The sequence below is a fragment of the Cryptomeria japonica genome, chromosome 2 (assembly GCF_030272615.1).
Source record: "Cryptomeria japonica chromosome 2, Sugi_1.0, whole genome shotgun sequence".
NCBI lineage: Eukaryota > Viridiplantae > Streptophyta > Pinopsida > Cupressales > Cupressaceae > Cryptomeria > Cryptomeria japonica.
The window spans coordinates 458,141,227-458,160,233 of NC_081406.1; the positions used below are offsets into that span (position 1 = coordinate 458,141,227).

Below are 19,007 nucleotides of genomic sequence, written 5' to 3' on the forward strand. Positions count from 1 at the left end.
TCAGAATAAATATTTAACTTAATCAAATAATTAAAGAATTACTTAATTAAATAGATGAATAATTAGTGTAGAATTAATGAGATATTTTTAGGTGTCTACACTAATATTATTAGATAATTGTATAAATATAATTTTTTAAATTAAATAATTAATTAAAAATATTGAAAATAAATTAAAATAAAATATTAAAAAATGAATCTATTATTTCATAATTAAAATTTATTAAATATAAAAAAAATTATTAACAGATCTTAAGAAAAATTAATTTCTTTTAATAAAATATGTTTTTTTATATTTTATAAAATAATAGTAAATATAATAGTTTGAAATAAAATAAAATAAATTTTAATAAATGATATAGCTTTAAAACTTATATCATTTTAGATTTTCTCAAGACTATTGAAAATACCTATACCAATTTATATAATGTATACAATAATATTATTAAAAATATATAATATTCTAAATGTGATTATTCTCAAGTAAATAAAATAATCTAAACTTGTATATGTACAGCGTGTAGAGTTCGAACTCGACGCGATGTTGCATTAATTAGATAACGAAAAATGGCTATTAATAGATAACGAAAATGGCAATGAATTTATGAAATTGCCAATAAAATATTTAGTTTTCCATAAATAACAAAATATTAGCCAATAAAATTAAATAATTTTCAAATGGTAGATAAAAATCGCTAATACACTATAAGGGGCAGAAGAAGCAATAAACAAAAGAGAGAGGATAGAGCCAAAGAGAAGGGTATTATTCGTGTGCTGGATTACATAAAGAAAACCAAGGGAGGAGGAGTCTCCCTTGGAAATCAATGAAAATAACAACATGAAATGCCAGGGGTCTATCAGCCCCTGACAAAAAATGCTTGGTCAAGAGGGCTTTCCAAACAATTTCAGGAGACATCATCATGTTGCAAGAGACCAAGCTCAATGAAGAAAAAGCTTTCTTTTTCAAATCTTTAAGTAGGATGTGGGATAGTGTCTTTCAAGAGGCAAAAGGCTCCATGGGTGGACTGGCGACTCTATTGAATCTAGATAAAGTGACAGTAGAATTGATTAATAAGCATGATAATTGGATGCACTATAAAGCAAGAACATTGCAGGAAGATTTGGAATTCTCCCTAATCAATGTTTATGGACCAACAAAGACAAATGAAAAGAAAAGGGTTTGGAAAGAAATTACAGATCAGATCAGAATGTTCGATCCAGAGAAAACAATTGTAGCAAGAGATTTTAATGCAATCCTCAACAATGATGAAAAATGTGGAGGTTTAAGAATGAATACCCGAGTGATGGAAGATTTCAGAGATTTTGTACAAAATAATAACCTTTTTGATGTTGTTCCTAAAACTGGAAATTTGACTTGGACCAATAGGAGGGAAAACTTTTTCAAAATTTTTGAGAGATTGGACAGAATATTTGTTGGTTTGTTTTGGATAAGAGGTAGTTTTGATCTGGAATAAAAAATCCAGCCCATAACACTTTCAGACCATTACCTGGTTCAGTTAACTTGAACAATACCATTGATGAAGGTGAAACACAACTTCAAGTTCTTAAGCATGTGGTGGAGAGATTCAAACTTTGAAGAAAACAAGGAAAAATGGTGGAAAGAATGTAAAGATATTAAAGGCACTCCTAGTTTTTGTTTTGTTCAAAAGTTAAAATATCTCAAAAACAAGATCAAAATATGGAACGTGGCTTCCTTCAAGAACATCTTTGCTGAAAAAATTAGAGTGGAAGAGGAACTAAATAGGATTAATAATCTGGTGATAGAGAAAGGGATGACGAATGAAGAATTCCATGAAGAGAATTCCCTTAAGCAGAACTAGAAAAAATAATCCTGAGAGAAGAAATGTATTGGAGGGACAGATCCAGGGAATTATGTCTTAACAACAAAGAAACAAAGAAGAAGAAAGAGTCGCTGTCTTAACAACAAAAAAACAAAGAAGAAGAAAGAGTCGCTATCTGTAGATCGCTGTCTATAGCTGCTTTGATTTGTATGAGCTATGGATGGAAAAGCGTCAACCTCCCCTTCGCCTGCAAAACGCAGTGGAGAGTCAAAGAAACAGAAATAGAAGGAGAAGAAGAATTCGCAAAAGAGAGCCCTGCGCAGGAGGCAGAATCTCCACCACAGCCTGCAGATGTATCATGACAAGCATAAGCACGAGCATAGTCCCAGGCTCAAGAAAAGGTGCCTTGTATTGGCATCCTGCCTTGCCCAAATGCTGCAGCCCACACCTAATCTACGCAATGTAGCTTATTTAAGTGTAAGTCAATCTCTTACAGTGCATCTCTGTTTTTATCGCGGCTGGAAAACCCAACAAGTGATGTGCAAAAGAATAATTGGTTGTGTTCCTGAGATGGTGTTTCACTCCTTGTATGCAATGTTTTAGTTTGCCCCGGTTTGCCACCATATTTCTCCTCGTATTTTTATTGTATGCGAAAATGCATGCAGTTTAGAATGGAAAAACTTTCTTTTGCCAGAGGATGTTTCCTTGTGTCATAAGCTTTTTTCTATTTTTATGGGTTCATGATTTATCATTCTTATGTATTTTCAACTCAGATTTAAATGATGTTTTAGTGTATGCAAAAACCCCTTCTATTTTTTCTTTTTCCCCTCTTTCAAGAGGATGTGTAATTCTGGCTGTATCCAATCTTATGTATTTGCAACTCAGATTTAGATGATGTTTTAGTGTATGTGAAAACCCCTTCTATTTTTTTTTCCCCCTCTTTCAAGAGGATGTATATAATTCTGGTTGTATCCAATTTTCAATTCGCTTGGGTTTATCACCGGGGACCTAAACCCACAAGAATTGAACACTTTCCTTTCGGTGATTGCTCCAACTTGTACGCTACAATTCCATTGATGGTTTTAATTTTTGCAATGGCTTAGGTTTTGTTATTGAATGTAACTGAGGTCTTATTTATAAATTTGGAGCGGGTAGGGTTGTATAGTTCAAAGCAACATAAGGTAAATGGAAAAAACAAATCATCTAGTGGAATGCTTGCATGAGTGTACTCTCATACATCAAAATGGTGTCTTGTTTGGTAGTGATCTTAAAAAACTAATATCTTGTTTGGTGGTGATCTAGTATAGGATTTGTCCTCCTAATTTTCTTTTTAGATATCTATGAAGTTATCTGATTGTCCATGAACTTGAAGTTTGGAAGATATATAACATTTTTTCAGCTTTACATAGGGTACAATAATCTCCTACTCCAGGGGCATTTGTTGTTATATTCTTAAGTCTTAACAGCTTCAGTTGATATCATAGTTAATGAACACTTATTGTAAAGACATGTCAATAACAATGCAGTGTTTGTAGCCAAATGAAGAAATACATCATATAAATGTAAACCAAATTCTTTGTTAATGGTGGACATTATTATAATTTCTTGGATTATATTTCATGCCTGTGTGCACTTCATGTCTTATGGTACTTATGTATACTCGCTTCATGCCTTAAGTGAATTCATGTGTACACTTCATGCTTTACATGTATTCGTGCCTTATGTGTATATTCCATGTTTTGCATGGATGCTTCTTGCCTTATGTAATTCATTTGTATACTTTGTACTTTACACCTTACGTGTATTCGTGTGTATGACTCATGCCTTATGTATTCATCTGTATGCTTCATACTTGATTTATTGGATTCATTCATAAAGTGTTTCTGCATACCTTTCTCATGTATGCTTCCGCCTCTATGTGTATTGCCACCCATGTGTTCATCCATGGATGTGCTTTGTATCTTATGCAATTGTTTCATGTACTTACAACATGAATTATTTTTGTTTTGAACGAATGCCCCCTATCTTACATGTTTCAACGTGATTGAATATGCTTAGTTATTCCATGAGTATGATTTATGAGTACTTATAAATGGGGTGATTGTTTTAAATCACCTAGGCCCTTCTCTTTGCAAACATGGGTTTCATACTCCTAATAACATGGGAAGGACAACATAGGGATTACTGAAACATGATGATACTATGAAAATCTATAGGATGGAAGAATGTGTAAGAGTAATATAGGAAGGAAGAATGTGTAAGAGTACAATTGCTCAAACCATGAGGTGATAATATAAGAACTTGATGAGTATAGAGATTTTGCCCATAAATCGTCATAAGAGGAGAAAGGAAACATGTTGAGAATGCAGTCAGACAAAGATAATATTAGCCATGTTCAATTTATTCATGATATATTTAATACCAATCTACCACCTAAGTTTACCAATACGTCAATATCCAATCATAACAATCTATATGGTTACGGACTGTACGACATGAAGGAGTGATACCAGACTTAATTAATTGAGATCTTATTCATTACCCACCTCTATTTGGTAACTATGATGTTAGTGACATTCACACTGCCCACTGAAATTTCTCATTGACTAAACATTTTCCAATATTAATACATACTCTTTATGGATGTTAAGATTAATCCAAGTTATTATTATTAACTTTTCATGTTGTCATCTAGATCAAAAATCTTGCACATTCTCTAATTAATACAACCTCTACATTTTGGGAAATTTATCCCTCTAATTGGGGATTTAGACATATTCATCCAACAAATTATAAATCAATAAATTTAGACATATCTGATATGTGTATTTCTCTCATGAACAATATGTAATGATAGAGTAAAATCATCACTTGTGGTTTCCTTACAATAACTCCTGCAATCAGAAGTGATACTCAAAAATAGTATTTATCATTTCACAAATTGCTTATCACAAATTGTTATGTTCAAAATTTGTACCAAACGTGACTCAACATAATCATCTTCCATGATATCAAACCCCTTTACAAGTGTGATAGCAACTTATCATCTCTCGAGCAATGGTGTTAGGCTACAACTACCATACAAAACAACAATATTCAGTGAACAAATTTCTAAGGGCCCCATTCTATAAGGCATAGGCAGCATGATAATCTCACAATTAAGGTCTTTTTTCAAATCATCATATTGCCAACCTAACCAGTTTTTGCAAACACAATTGGACGGCCTTGATCCTTTCCTCTAGAAGAGAGCGGGCTTGTCTTAAGTTAAATCATGCCAATTTCCCACTATTGGTTATAACTCACACTCAAGGTAAAAGCATATATGCCTTAATTCAAACCTACAACATGTAGTAATATCAGAGTAGAGTCATCTTGAGCACTAGCATTGTGATCACCCTAATTTGAAATTGTTTGAGGACAAGTAATCTGGGGAAGGGAAGATTGTCATGTCCCCACATTTATAGTAGAAATAATTAATATAGTTTTTGCCATATAAAATTATATGTTAAAAACATATCAAAATTATATTATATCACATTAACATTAAAATAATATTATATATTATCAATTTACATTTTATATTGAATGATGTTATTATATTAGCAATAAATAATATTATATTAACAATACGCATTATATTATAATGGTGCTTTGTATTAAAACTTATATTATTTATGTTAACCAATTAACCCCTATATTTACCAAGGCCCGATAACCATTCTTTAAAGGGTGATTTGAATAGTTCCAAATCCGGTTTTATATGAAGTGATGCTCTTCTTGAAACGAGCCGTCAGAAATAGAGGGACATCAACTCTTCAAAAAGCGGGGTGCTGCCTATTAAGAGACCATCGTGGCTCTTCACCACTTGGGGAGGTAGGATAAATACCCCCCTGTACAAATGGGAATAGGGAGAATACAAGAGGGGAACAAGAAAGTCAGATCTGCCAGCAAGGATAGAGAAATGTACAGAAACTGCCAGCAAGGATAATAAAAGAGAAGAGGGCCTGTAATGGAATATAATAGCTGATATTATATATATATAATTTTATATGGTCTTAATTAAATTAATGGAATTAATATGATATAAAGTTCAGAAGCAAATAATGTATAATTATTAAGATAGCATTAAAATGATTATACATGAGAACACTATTAGACATAAGACACACACATATATATCTGTTAATGAATTCAGAAGGAATAAGGCAATCAAATTTAGTTTGTATAAGTTGCTATAATACTGTACCATGCTAATAACATAAAATACAACAATAAAAATTAATGAATAATTCTGATTTAAAGTAATACTAACAGAAATAACTGTTAACAATCTGATATAAGACACTAAGGCAATATAATATGATGAAGTATAAAAACTATGTCAAGTACCAATTGATTATCATAATTAGTTCAATTGAATGACAAATATGACTTCTTTGGAATATCACAAAAGGTTCATTGTAAATGAGGGACTCTCTTAAGTATGCCACTCCATAGTGGATGCCTAACATGTGCCACATGGAGCCAAGAGGGGTGAAGCATCTGTTCTTGGGCTTAAGAGAGAAGGCGGTTGTGATGAGGGGGAATAGCGATAGAACACCTCGCTAGGTACACCACTCCATGATGGATGCCTAACACCTGCCATATGGAACCAAGGGGGATATGGTATTCTGCCCTTGGGCCTAGGAGGGATGGTTTCTAGGACACCCTATCCAACTAATGGACTAAAGGAATTTATTAGTAACTGACTTACAAACTAACTTTATATAATAATCTGATCTCATTTAGGAAATATAATAATATGATTATATCCTGAGTTACCGGGTTCGGCCCCCTAGACCCTTGATACTAGTCCAGTACGGTCCTGGTTCAAGGTTCAGGTCCGGTTCGCCTGTGGTTCGGACAAGCTTTGTGGTTCACAGGCCTAGTTCAAACTAGGGCAAACCCAAGATGACCCAGGGTCGAACCCAAGAGGACCCAAGACGAACCCAAGGGTTTGACAGTCCAAAAATGAATTTTTTTTTTGCAAATTTTTTTTTTTTGAATTCCACCACATAAAAAATTAAAATGACCCTATGTCTCAAGCCACACACCTATGCATCTTACAACCAAGAGAGAAGCACAATTCTTTACGAAAGAACAAGTCAGAAATCATAATTCCCGTATGGGAGAATGCACCTTGATCAGAATTTTGACTTCTTTGGCCTTGTTCCTGACATCTTAAAAAAGCAAAAAATTGATGCACGCCATGGAGTTCCGTGTGGGTTTGAAGGTTTTAATCTAGTGTTGGTAGCGGGGGCACATCCCCTCGACCCCGCCCTCTACAGCGATAGGGAGCGCACCCTGGGTGCTGCCCCGGGACCTTGCGAGGGGCACTGCATATATATACATACATATATATACATATATATGTATATTTATATACATATATATACATGTATATATATATACATATATATATGTATGTATATATATATATATATACATATATATGTATATATATGTATGTATATATATATATACATATATATATATATAATTTACATGTTTGTGTACTAACGAACCCAAACCCCTTTTCAAAATTTTGCCATACTGGCATACCGGGTTCTTCGAACCCGAACTGGTGCCTGAACCCGAAATGGTAACTTAGATTATATCCCACAATTATAATTCTAACAGTCATTAATATAGAAAATTTGATATCATTTAATATAGTTCATTTTTCAGTTTAAGTATTATTTCATATATGTTCTCTAATTTTGTTGCAGGAAAACAGTATACAAAGGTACACCTATAAAACCCAATTACCTATTTATAAATTTGGCCAAATTTAGGTTAAATTAAAGTGTAACTAATTAGGGAACATTATAGTGGTATCAGAGCATGATTCTGCTAGCCTGTTGGACAAAACAACTACTCAGTTAGGACTAATTATTCCAGTCTCTTCTCAAATAAATAAATAAATAAAAAATTGAATTGGTTAGGCCAACATTGCATTCTTATGAGTGTGCCTTTAACTGCTTCGTGTCTTACGTGTTTCTTATGTGTTTTGAGCATGCCTACTCCATGGGTGTTTTATATGTACACTTTCCTCATGTATACCTTGTGCTTGCACCATGTCTATCATGTGTCTAGCATATGTGTTTTATATCTTATGTGTATTTATGTTACTTCATGAATGAGATGTTTTCAGATGTCTATTCCATGAATACCTCTCTCTTGTATGCTTCATGATCGATGTGTCTTCAGCATGTCCACTCCACGAGTACCTTTCTCTTATATTCTTGTACCTTTTGTGTATTTATGTATTACTTCATGGTTTACATGTATGATTCATGTCTTGCATGTTTTCATATGTATGGTTCATACTTTACATAGCTCCTTCATGCCTTGTGTGCATTACTTCATGCCTTGCATATAGTCATCTATGTTGCTTCTTGGCTTACATGTATCCATTATTTCATGCCTATGTGCACTTCATGTCTTATGGTACTTATGTATACTTGCTTCATGCCTTAAGTGAATTCATGTGTATACTTCATGCGTACACTTCATGCTTTACATGTATTCATGCCTTATGTGTATATTCCATGTTTTGCATGGATGCTTCTTGCCTTATGTAATTCATTTGTATACTTTGTACTTTACACCTTACGTTTATTCGTGTGTATGACTCATGCCTTATGTATTAATCTATATGCTTCATACTTGATGTATTGGATTCATTCATACTTGATGTATTGGATTCATTCATAAAGTGTTTCTGTATACCTTTCTCATGTATGCTTCCGGCTCTATGTGTATTGCCTCCCATGTGTTCATCCATGGATGTGCTTTGTATCTTATGCAATTGTTTCATGTACTTTCAGCATGAATTCTTATTGTTTTGAATGAATGTCCCTTATCTTACATGTTTCAACGTGATTGAGTATGCTTAGTTATTCCATGAGTATGCTTTATGAGTACTTATAAATGGGGTGATTGTTTTAAATCACCTAGGCCGTTCTTTTTGCAAACATGGGTTTCATACTCCTAATAACATGGGAAGGACAACATAGTGATTATTGAAACATGACGATACTATGAAAATCTATAGGATGGAAGAATGTGTAAGAGTAATATAGGAAGGAAGAATGTGTAAGAGTACAATTGCTCAAACCATGAGGTGATAATATAAGAACTTGATGAGTATAGAGATTTTTCCCATAAATCGTCATAAGAGGAGAAAGGAAACATGTTGAGAATGCAGTCAGACAAAGATAATATTAGCCATGTTCAATTTATTCGTGATATATTTAATACCAATCTACCACCTAAGTTTATCAATACGTCAACATCCAATCATAACAATCTATATGGTTACAGACTGTACGACACGAAGGAGTGATACTAGACTTAATTAATTGAGATCTTATTCATTACCCACCTCTATTTGGTAACTATGATGTCAGTGACATTCACGCTGCCCACTGAAATTTCTCATTGACTAAACATTTTCCAATATTAATACATACTCTTTATGGATGTTAAGATTAAGCCAAGTTATTATTATTAACTTCTCATGTTGTCATCTAGATCAAACATCTTGCACATTCTGTAATTAATACAACCTCTACATTTTGGGAAATTTATCCCTCTAATTGGGGATTCAGACATATTCATCCAACAAATTATAAATCAATAGATCTAGACATATCTCATATATGTATTCCTCTCATGAACAGTATGTAATGATAGAGTAAAATCATCATTTTTTGTTTCCTTACAATAACTCCTGCAATCAGAAGTGATACTCAAAAACAGTATTTATCATTTCACAAACTGCTTATCACAAATTGTTATATTCAAAATTTGTACCAAGCATGACTGAACATAAATCATCTACCACAATATCAAACCCCTTTACAAATGTTATAGCATTTTATCATCTCTCGAGCCATGGTGTTAGGCTAAAACTACCATACAAAGCAACAATATTCAGTGAACAAATTTCTAAAGGCCCAATTCTATAAGGCATAGTCAGCATGATAATCTCACAATTAAGGTGTTAGGCTACAACTACCATACTAAAGCTCTATAATTTGTTTATGTAAGTTTTAAACTGAGTCTATTTTCTTCTTTGTTTCAGTATGCTAGTGTTCTTCAGCATTTTACTTGGCAGAGATGAATATTTATGCTGATTTAAATAATAAATCATTTTTACTTTGAAACTTTTCTTCGCTTCTCATTGATCTGTGCTTTTTGAGTCATGGATACTTGAGACTTTGTTTATTACAATACATCCATCATTCTATACTTTTTTATGTAGATCATTGTGGATTTCTCATTTATCTTGTAAAAACCTCTAAATTATTTTGATTTCTTTTCTCAGGTGCATAAAACTGTTGGTCCTTCGAATCAGACAGAGAGCATGAACGTGCAGGTAACCGATAGAGTTCTTAGCTTGTCTTTCCAAGAAATTTGTACTCGTTACGTTGTCAAATATGTAGGCATCTTTCATGATTAAATTTTTATGTTGAAGTTGCTTATACTGGCAGTCACATACGTCCAATCCACCTCGTTCTAAAAGAAACAGGACAAATTCTATCAATTTAGAGGATTATGAAATAGATAACATAGACACAGAGGATGCAGATCTGATGGTAGGATTTTCTCCAATCTCCATTGTTTCTGGTTTTTGTGAAGATATAAGTTCTCTTGCCCAATACTTTGTTGCATAATATTATAATTTTGGGTATCAATGGCTGCAGAGACAAACATATAGGCCAACTACTATTAAAGTTGAGAATAACCCTAGCCAGGATGAGCAGTCCAGTCCAATGCAAGAGAAGAGGACAAGAGATACTATATCTTTGCCACGGCGAGAAGGACTTCGGCCTCGAAAGTCAACCATCCGATATTCTTCTCAAGATTTTGAAGACCAGGAATGCACAGAGGAGGAAGATGATAGAGATAAAGGGGAGGCTGGGGATGAAGGAGAGGAAGATGAATTTGATGAAGTTGAGGAAGACGGTGAGGAGGGTAAAGAACAAGAAGGAAGGAGATGGTATTCTCTCCGAAATTGCACTGAGGCGAGGAGGTTTTCTCTTGAAAAAGAAGAAAAGCAATGACTACAATCTCCACCACAAAAAGTACTGCATAAAGGAATGGGAATAAAAAATGCACGTGATGTGAGATGAGGTGGCTCAAGGGCGGAAAAACGTCATTGTGCACAAAGAGTTGATGATTCAGATGATTCTCTTCTTGTGGAAGAGATGGATCAGGGTCCTGTTGGTTCATCATCATGGATGCATGTGGGAAATACAAACTTTGGTCAGCAATGGGTTTGTGGCGGACTTGACATGCATAACGCAACTGCATGGGGTTTGAAAGTTGCAACATCTAGATGGGGACACCAACGTGATACGTTTGGTTATGGAGGTGTAGGTGCACAACCTGTTGAGCCTAGTTCAAAAGGTGGAGCTGACATTTGACCCTTGCAGGTTGATGAAACAGTGTGTTTTGATGATATTGGAGGGCTTTCTGACCACATTGATGCATTGAAAGAAATGGTTTTTTTCCCTCTTCTCTATCTTGATTTCTTTGCAAATTATCACATCTCTCCTCCAAGGGGAGTCTTATTGTGTGGTCCTCCGGGAACCGAAAAAATGTTGATTGCAAGGGCTTTAGCATGTGCAGCTTCCAAGGCAGGACAGAAAGTAAACTTTTACATGCGAAAGGGAGCTGATGTGCTCAGCATGTGGGTTGGGGAAGTTGAGCCGCAGGTGAAATTACTTTTTGAAGAAGCACAAAGGAACCAACCATCCATAATATTTTTTGATGAAATAGATGGTCTTGCCCTAGTGAAGTCTAGTAAACAAGAACAAATTCACAATTCTATTGTATCTACGCTTCTTGCTCTAATGGATGGTCTAGACTCTAGAGGTCAAGTAGTGCTTATTGGAGCGACAAATAGGATTGATGCTATTGATGGAGCTCCTCGCCGGCCTAGTCGGTTTGATCGTGAATTTGTATTTTCCTTACCCAATTGTAAAGCACGAGCTAAGATATTAAAGATCCACACAAGAAAGTGGAAGGATCCTTTATCAGAGGAATTAAGAATGGAATTAGCAGCAGCTTGTATGGGGTATTGTGGTGCTGATTTAAAAGCTTTGTGCACAAAAGCTGTAATTAATGCTTTTCGTGAGAAATATCCTCAAATATACACTAGTGATGATAAGTTTGTCATAGATTTGGATTCTGTGAAAGTAGAGAAGCATGATTTCTTGGAAGCTATGTCTACTATTACTCCTGCTGCCCATAGAGGTGCAATAGTACAGTCAAGGCCATTGTCCCCAGTAATAGCTCCATGCTTACAAGAACAACTAAAAATAATCAGTGATTATCTTTCTGACATCTTCTACATAGTGGCCAAGGGTGATAAAAAAGATTCGTTGAATGACAGTTCTTGCCATCTTGCCAAGTTACTTGGATTTCCCTATGGTTCTTCCATTCTATTTGTTTAAAGACCAAGACTTCTACTTTGTAGGAAGGAGGGTGCTGGCTTGGTACGGTTAGAAATTGCTTTCATAGATGTTTACACATCTATAACATGAGTCTGTTTTTTAAAACTTTTGAATTGGCTGGCTTCTAATCTAGCTACATTTCTGAATGATGCTATATTTCTACTTTTCTTGCCAGGATCACATTGGCCCTGCCGTTTTACATGAATTAGAGAGGTTCCCTGTGCATTGTCTTGGGCTTCCATCACTTTTGTCCGACCCAAGTGTACGGACCCCTGAGGAAGCACTAGCACACATTGTGGGAGAAGCAAGGAGGACTACTCCTTCTATCTTGTATCTGCCTCAACTTCAACTTTGGTGGGAGACGGTGTGTATATCATTACATTAGTACACTTATACTTTTAAAGCTCTGCGCCTTTGGGATTTCCTGTGATATATTTGAAATCGCTTTGTTTTTATTGCTAGAGATTCCTAAAATGACTATATATCTGATTTTGTTTGTTTCACTGAGCTTCATAGGCCCATGATCAGCTAAGAGCTGTTCTACTATCTATACTGGAAGAATTGCCATCAGACCTTCCTTTATTACTTCTTGCAACCTCCTTTGTACCCTCTGATGAATTGGATGGAGAAGCTGCATCCTTGTTTGGTCGTCGCTATATGTATGTATCAAGGACATCATTGTCTTAGTTTTTGTATTTTTTCTGCTTAGTTTGTTGAAGATTATGCTAAGGCAGGTGAATCCTTTTCTGTATAGCATTGAGTACCAGGTACCTCATTAGCTTCTGACTTTGTATAAATTGAATTTGTCATTGAATTGAGTGTACATGAATTCGATGGTATTTGGTACACCTTGAATGCATTGCAAATTTTATTTTGGTTTAGTATAATAGAAGGTAAAATCCTGAATGGATTACATTCTTTTGCTTTATGTGCAGTTACCAAGTAGAAAAACCAAGTTCAGATGACAGGTGTAGATGTAGATTCATCTCGCAACTGATTGATGTTGTTCTTACTATCCCTGATCAACAAGTAGTAATTACTCCTAAAAAGAATGTTTCTAATCCTGAACTTCCAAAGGTACCAAAAGCAGCAAGAGGACCAAGTGAAACTGAGCTACGTGCCAAGGTAGAAGTAGAGGAGCATGCTACTAGACGACTCCGAATGTGTTTTCTGGATGTCTGCAGCAGGTTTTGTAGTGATGCATCAATCATTATTTGATTCATTTGTTGAGGATGTGTTTACCAAGTGAAAATTAATTTTGAGTGCTTATATGTATCCACATACAATGTGCAGACTTCTATATGAAAAACGGTTCAGTGTCTTCCATTACCCTGTCATGGATGAAGACGCTCTTGACTATTATGCAGTAGCTCAAAATCCAATGTATATCACTACTTTACTGCAGCGAGTAGATAATCGACTTTAATCCATTATTATGCTAAGGCACGTGAATCCATTCTGTATAGCATTGAGTACCAGGTACCTCGTTAGCTTCTGATTCTGTATAAATTGAATTTGTCATTGAATTGAGTGTACATGAATTCGATGGTATCTGGTACACCTTGAATGCATTGCAAATTTTATTTTGGTTTAGTATAATAGAAGGTAAAATCCTGAATGGATTACATTCTTTTGCTTTATGTGCAGTTACCAAGTAGAAAAACCAAGTTCAGATGACAGGTGTAGATTCATCTCGCAACTGGTTGATGCTATTCTTACTATCCCTGATCAACAAGTAGTAATTACTCCTAAAAAGAATGTTTCTAATCCTGAACTTCCAAAGGTACCAAAAGCAGCAAGAGGACCAAGTGAAACTGAGCTACGTGCCAAGGTAGAAGCAGAGGAGCATGCTATTCGACGATTCCGAATGTGTCTTCGGGATGTCTGCAGCCGAATGTGTCTTCGGGATGTCTGCAGCAGGTTTTGTAGTGATGCATCAATCATTATTTGATTCATTTGTTGAGGATGTGTTTACCAAGTGAAAATTAATTTTGAGTGCTTATATGTATCCACATACAATGTGCAGACTTCTGTATGAAAAACGGTTCAGTGTCTTCCATTACCCTGTCATGGATGAAGACGCTCCTGACTATTATGCAATAGTTCAAAATCCAATCGACGTTATTGCAGCGAGTAGATAATCGACGTTACTTGACATGCTCAGCATTCCTGCAAGATGTGGAACTAATTCCAGCCAATGCAAAAGTAAGCATGATTGGACATGCCTATGATCCTATCAGCTTTATGGGGTTGAACAAAAATTTGTTTTCCATTCATTCCTGATAATAACTATCATTAGTTTTGCATAACAGGCATATAATGGTGATGACTACAATGGAGCTCGAATTGTCAGCAGAGCATATGCACTAAGGGATACAGTAATCGAAGTTCAAATGTTTTATGTCAAGTAGTAAGCATTTATTGTTCACTTTGCTAATCCTTGTCTTACGCATAATCAGATTCTTGGCATGCTTTCCCAAATGGATCCTGCATTAGTTGCCTTTTGTGATAAAATTGCTGCTCAGGGTGGGCCAACTCGTTTGTCAGAGGATTCAACTACAAATTTTCCTTCGAATCCTGTTGCTCAACCAGTTCATATTACAAGAGCAAGTGAATGCTTACGCAACGTTCAGCCTGATATGAATGTATCTCAAAGTTACGAGGTCTTGAAGCACTCAAAGCAGAATAGTGATCCTGATCAAGGTGGAATTATGCTTTGCACCATGCCACTTGTAATCCTTTTTTATTTTTGATATTTAGAATTAGAAGCACAATTGTATTGAAATTCTCAGAATGTGTTTTTTCTACAGGTAAAGTTGTGGCTGGGGACTCTGATCCATTTGCTGAGGACAGATCACAACCCATGGAGATTGATACTCCTGGGCAGAATACTCTAAAAACAAAATGCCTTCATGGTAGTGTGACAAATGAGGCATTTAAAGGTGTGCAGCAATGTGAGGCAAATAATCAAGAAGAAATAATGAATCAACCGGAACGCAAATCCTCTTCCAAAGTGCCAATAAGCAATCACTTGGCAGAACAGATTGAATCAATAGAAGATAATTTTGTGAAATGTACCGAAGGTTATGGAATCTCAGAAACTTGAAAGACTTTATGCTCTAATTTGTCGAAGGGTGATATCCTTAGCAGATGCGAACAAACCTACAATTATTAAATTCTTGAAGGACTTCTCATCTGATGAAAGCAATTTTCATAGATAGTTTTGTAACCGAATGTCCTATGAAGTTTTTTTTGGGGCTCTAATTTGTCGAGGGGTGATATCATTGAAAGATGTGGACAAAACTATGATTTTTAAATTTTTGAAGGACTTCTCATCCGATGAAAGAAATTTTTAAAGAGAGTTTTGTAACGGAATGTCCTATGAACTGCTATGTTACCAGAAACGCGACGGGAGAACTTCGTTTCGCGTTTTCCACGTCGCGAACGGCGGTTTCACAGTCAGAGAAATTTAAAGGAGTGAATTTTGCAGTGAAGACCTTAATCCTGCTACAGGGGAAATAAGAGAAGATATCATTAATACTGTGACATATGCACAGGAAATCTTGGTAATACATAGGTTTCAGTGAGAATATGCTCACTTTGTAAACAGATTTCTTCATGATATTGTTCTCTTTCAGGTTGAATAAATTGATTTTTTGTTATTGTCTCCATGGATGAGTGTGCATTGCTTTCAAATTGATATGTCAAGGACATTGATATTGGTCTTCTTAGTCTTTCTGAGTTGCATTTTCCATTTACTGTCTTCATTCAAGGAATGGATTAATCTGGTCTAAATGGAATATGGAGTAATGTATTTTCATCTTTGGATTTCTCCGAAGAATTGCAGAAAGTGTCTATTGGTGGGAGTGTTTCTATAATGTAATAATACAAAGGCGCTCCTTGAATGTGAATTTGTAGTGTCATGATGAGTCTCTGCATGGTTTGGTATTTGACTTTGTTGCCCGGATGAAGCACTGATCTGAGTAGTTATTTGTTCAAAGGTCTAAGCATTCATTGGAATTCAAAGATGAATCATTTGAACACTTTATTTTCAGTTATGTTGTTTGCTTTGTTAGCTTAGGATTCTTCATGTTCTTTGATTTAAGAAGTGAGATAGTCAAGAACACTGTCAGTTTGAGAAAATCTTGAATATTATTTTATATCTGTTTGTTGTTGCTGAATAATATATCATTTTTGATAAGGGATACCTTTAGGTTTAGCAGAGCCTAAAGAGCAAAAGGTGTCAACCTTTGGGTTGAGTTTTGTTCGTTGGTCAAACTAACATTTAAAATCAAGAATAAGTAATCGCAAAGCTTTAGGTTTTAATGGGTGCAATTTTGGAAAAAAACGTCAGCACACTCGACTTGTGACTACACAAGACTAATGGTTGTGTAAGCAACTAGGCATTCTACTACTATTGGAATTAGTATAACCAAAAATGTTCCAAACAAATTACAATGTAATGTTGAAAGAATTTTATTAAGATGAGAGTAATAATATTAAAAATCACAGCTGTGAAAAATTTAAGATCTTTTTGAAATGCTGCATGTTTGATGGTTATGGTTTGTGATTTGAACTGCTCGATTAAAAAATCTCTGTTTAATGCCTTTAGTACATCTTTAATTAGTGAACATTGACCAGCCAAAAAAAATAGATTGGTTCAATGATGGATAAATGAATCGCACCATTTAGATATACTTCATCAACCTAATATGGTCCTAACCACCTTGTTTGCATCTTGATCTTATGATCCTTATATTGTGAGTCATAAAGGAGAGTCCATTCACCTTTTTGCAACATTTTTGTCTTGATAAAGAGGTCTTTCCACTTAATTTAATGTTTTCTCACTATCTCAATATGATGGAAGGTTTCTCTTAAGATAAAATCAAGAGCATTAAGTTGCATCATTTTCTTTTTCTGGGCTGCTAATAAGTCCATAATGAATTAAAGTTTTTACCCTAATGTATTGTGTTCAAACTCAATTGGAAGGAAATATTTTATCCCATAAACTATTTCATATGGTGTAAACAGTTGTAGTCTTAGTAACAATCTATCAAAGAAATTGGCCTATGCCATATTTAAGTACCTTAGTAACAAACTATCAAAGCCTCTTTGATATAAAATATCACCAAGGATAGTGAAGTATGGTGTACATTGGAGGAAAGTTTTGTGTTATTTATGTGAAAGGTTAGGTGGTGAAGTTTGACCATGGTGGTAAGCATAAATATCATGATACTAGGGTGAATAAGGACCAATAAGCTGTCATATAAGTTCAAAATTAGGGACATTGTGTGGGTATTAATAATTTCTCAACAAGAACTTAGAATGTCGACTATTCTATGGCATATCCAAGACACAATCAATTATGGCTATAGTATCATCAACTAGATTGTTTTTCCAACTAGATCTGCAAGAAATTATTCTTGAAACTATTTGCCATGTATTTGTAGGTGATCAATTCACCATATTTTGTTTGATATTCATCATTAACCTTTTTTACTATTAGTTTAGAATAACCATGAACAAGGATGTGTTGGATATTCCATTGAATTGTTATATTAAGACCAACAAGAAAATCTTCATATTCAACAACATGGTTTGCACATGGAAAGCTAAATCTAAATGCTTTCAACATGGAATTTCCTTGAGTATAAACAAGATTCAAACGCTTGCTCCATGACTAGTACAAGAACAATCGAGACATAACTTCTATATAGAGGGCTCTTCAATAGTAAAGATAGATTCATCAAGATTATCTATAACGAATGGATGATTATCTATAAGAGGCGCCTTAAATAATTGATCCATAGAAACCTATGCTTTAATTTCTTTTTTATCTTAAAACTAACTGTCAAATTCACCTAACAACGTTACCCTCTTAGCCATATTAATTGTAAGAGAATTTTTGAATAAGAGGCATTTGAATGGATCCAATCAATAAATGAGATTTGCTTGGTGACTAAGCATGTAATGTCACAATTTTTGTGTACAAAAAAGACTACTAAACATTACCGTTCCATAGAAATATAGGAAAGCTCATTTTTCATGAGTGTTTGATTGATAATAGATTGTTTTCTCACAATCTTGTTTATCATTTTGTGCTAAGAGTGTGCCCAAGGAGACTAATATAGTTGATATGTAGAAGTATGTGATTATTTTAATAGGAGACATAAGAACCGTTGGTGATGCAATATAGTCTTTGATATGATCAAAATATTCTCAGTAGGATTCATTCCATTGAAACCCACCATTTTTCTTGAGAAGGTGGGGAAATGGTTGACATTTGTAAAAAGTTGTGCTATTAATCTTCATATGGCTAGTAGCTTTCCTTGAAGTCAATTATATTATTTTAAAATTTTAAAGGGGTGGCATATCCATGATAGTTGCAAACTTAGAAATATAAACATCTATATATCATTGAGATATAATAAAGATCAAGATTTTTTTGATGTTATAACAAAAATACATTTCTTGGAATTAAGGCATATATATATATATATATATATATATATATATATATATATATATATATATATATATATATATATATATATATATATATATATATATATATATATATATATATATATATATATATATATATATATATATATATATATATATATATATATATAAGGATTCAAATATAAATTCAAGGAAATGAGTGGTATTCTCTTATTTTCTATTTTCCCATTTGAAAT

At 34.3% G+C, this 19,007-nt stretch overlaps 1 pseudogene; it reads left to right on the forward strand.

Moving 5' to 3' along the window:
* Window positions 1-2,152: 2,152 nt before the first annotated feature.
* On the forward strand, window positions 2,153-15,527 carry LOC131054778 (ATPase family AAA domain-containing protein At1g05910-like; annotated as a pseudogene).
* The last annotated feature ends 3,480 nt before the right edge of the window (window positions 15,528-19,007 follow it).